Source organism: Morone saxatilis, unplaced genomic scaffold, assembly GCF_004916995.1.
Source record: "Morone saxatilis isolate NCDOM2014 unplaced genomic scaffold, NCSU_SB_2.0 Contig21, whole genome shotgun sequence".
NCBI classification, from domain to species: domain Eukaryota; kingdom Metazoa; phylum Chordata; class Actinopteri; family Moronidae; genus Morone; species Morone saxatilis.
In genome coordinates, this window is record NW_023339774.1 from 15,238,848 (window position 1) to 15,241,818 (window position 2,971).

The 2,971-nt window shown below is 38.0% G+C and overlaps 1 protein-coding gene across 2 annotated transcripts in view; it reads right to left on the reverse strand.

Moving 5' to 3' along the window:
• Positions 1-403, reverse strand: part of prlra (prolactin receptor a) — a 14,465-nt gene extending 14,062 nt beyond the window's left edge. For both annotated transcript variants that reach the window (XM_035668124.1, XM_035668122.1), the window contains exon 1: positions 247-403. The gene's annotated coding sequence lies outside the window, so the exon portion shown is untranslated. The remainder of the gene's footprint in view (positions 1-246) is intronic.
• Positions 404-2,971: the final 2,568 nt, after the last annotated feature.

Here is a 2,971-nt window from a genome sequence, read left to right on the forward strand (position 1 = left end):
ACACACACACATATATATATAGTACACATGCAAGCAAAAGGCAACAAATTATAATTATATACAACAATAATATGCTCCTTCAGTTTGGTACAATAATTAACACTTTATGACACATCTGTAACGTTCAAAGTTAGATACTGAATGCAATAAAGTCATGGTTTGGCAACACTGTCAAACGGAGCGCCTCTGGGTTCATTCATAACCAGTTCTGAAGAGTCTATACTGAGAAGTAAATGCACATCTTACCAACAGCTGACAGGAGGTTTCAGTCTCACCCTCTGTCCCTTGGCCGTGGTGAGTCTTCTGCCGGCTGCCACAAGCGCGGACTTACCGAGTTGTCAAACTGGTTCACCGGGATGACATCAGACAAGCGCACATGCATTACCAGCCGACCCGGACAGCTTCCCGACTGCGAAGAAATCGCAGTTGCAACATTCACCCTGCGCTCTTGATCCTGAGGAGGGCGGGGTTTACTGCCCCGCCCACGACTTGGGTTGCCACAGGTTTCCATGAGACTTCCAGGAGGTTGAGATATGCAGGACGTGGACGAGTTTGTTTGACATCAAGTTCCTCAAAGGCGTCTAAACTGAAAACAGACTGGAGGATTGGAAGCTTAAATGTTGTTTAATGTATAATCTTGCGATGCAGTTTGACTTATTTTGGTGCCAATTTATTTAATATTACTTACTATAACATTTAATATCTGTGTGTCTCTGTGTGTTACAATAAGGGATTGGGTTACATATCTAGTGCTTGTTGTGGTAATGTTAAATGCCCTATTTAGAGCCATTGATTGGTTTGTCCGTTCTGTGGCAGTTCAACATGTTGGACCCCTTAGAGAAGGACCCGCTCTGTAGATAAAATAACTGCTCATTCTAAAGGTAACAAATGTCCACAATGAAACCCCTTTAGTACAGGTGATTCATACGCTTTAATGTGAGAGACAGGAATACCTATATGAATATTCATATGCTCAGATTTATGTTGGTATATCTAATAAGTCTAAAGTAAAGTCAGCTTTATGGTGTCAATATGGCTATACATGCTAGATACTTCATACAGCACAGATGAAGTTTCAGGCCTCTCGGACCCACGGTACAAACAGGCAATATATACTAAAAAATAACACACATAAATAGTGTACAGTTCTAACTAAGTAAGTGGAAATAGAAAAGACATAAAATGAACAGTCAACAGTCAAGGGCACTTGTGGTATTTACGGGATAAAAATAGGATAAACAATTGATTTAGTTGATCCTCCTAAATGTTGCACACTGAACCTTTAACATGTATAATGTATTAGCCTTGGTGGCAACTGTTGCCGTGACACACAAGGCAATTGGTAGTCATTTTACTTAAGTTAAATTGTCTAAAAGTAGTTATATAAAAGTGTTATAATTAAAGTACTCAATGTAGGAAAATGTCACCTGTGACTCTTATGATATGTTGTATCATTTATCATGCATTATTTATAAGCAGCATTTTACTATTGTACTTGGTTGTGTAGTGATATTTTGTATAGTATTGTAACTGATGTTTGGTTTGTAAAAAAAATCTGAAACTAGTGAGAAATGCTGTCATAGTTAGCAAAGTAACACCTTTGCAATGCTTGTTTTGTCCAAACAAAAGTACAACTCTCACAATTATTAACATTTTAACATTTTAGGCTAGAACCATGAAATGTTTTTGCATTAAAAATACCTTAAAGGTCCTTAAATGTTGTGAAATTCCCTGGAAGAACACAACTATTAAAAACAGACTTTAAAATGTTGCCCTAGCACAGTCTGCCCTTGCTGTAAGTGTATTCAGTTTGTTTGTAAAAATATATATCCTGTGGGATCCTGGTTCTCTCTGCAAAACAATAAAAGTCACCTCTTCTCAGGATAACACATGGTCATATTTTGCTGCTGCCTTAGTGACTTTTTACTTTATGTATGAACAAATATTGTAAAAGCTGTCGTGACAATCAGAACATTCTGTTCGGCTAAAACAGTTTGTCCTTTAACTGGTTCCTCTTACTGGGAGCTGTAAACATAGTCAGGTCTCCCAGCATTAACCCCCCACTCCCTCCTGTGCCCTCCCACATTCTGCTCCTGATTCACTCTCTCTTATTTATGCATTAATGTGTGAGTTTATATCTACTTCTAATGTTTAATATGAACATGTAAAGGATTAATACACTCCATTAATACACCATACATGTAGAGAAACACAAATTACCTGAAAGAAAGATACAGACATATTTAATTGACAGTAGGATGTTACCTTGACCATGATGTTGCCACAGAAAAGACTATGTATCTATCTGTCTGATTAGCAAAAAGAGAGAAAGTAGTGCATGTTTTGTTTGGCAGCTGTCCCGAATAGGACTGACCAGATATTGACGAAAGATATCTCAATGTGTGGATGGCACCTGTTCTATAGCATGAAGTGAACAACAACAGAAGGTGTGGGAAAACCTCTATACATACTGTCATTGGATTGCACAATGGTGAGCCTGTAAAAGATCACAAGTTTCAGCTGTTGGAAATTCACGAAGCTGACTGAATTTCAGATTCCTTTGGGGATCTTTAGGGATCTGTCTCTGTATCCGATCATTGTCTCCTGAACCGAACTTCCTCTTCTCTCATTGTGCTCAATGTCTAGGAAGCCACACCTACAGAGATCATACAGACGCAAACACACATATGCATTATGTGGGCTGAAAGAAATCCCTGGAAAGTGGTAATGGCGCGGGAAGGTATGTGTGCTTGGTTAAAATGTGATTTATCTACAGGTTAAATCGTACAAATAAAACATAAAATAAGTCAAAGTCAAGTAAATCATTGTTCAGATATTAAGTAGCCTATTGTATTGGTCTATATCAAACAGTGGAGTATTGTTATGTAATAGCCCTATACCTCCACCTCTGCTTTCAAAGGCATAACAGAGGCATATTTGAACCTTTTATTGTGAAATATGTTTAATCAGT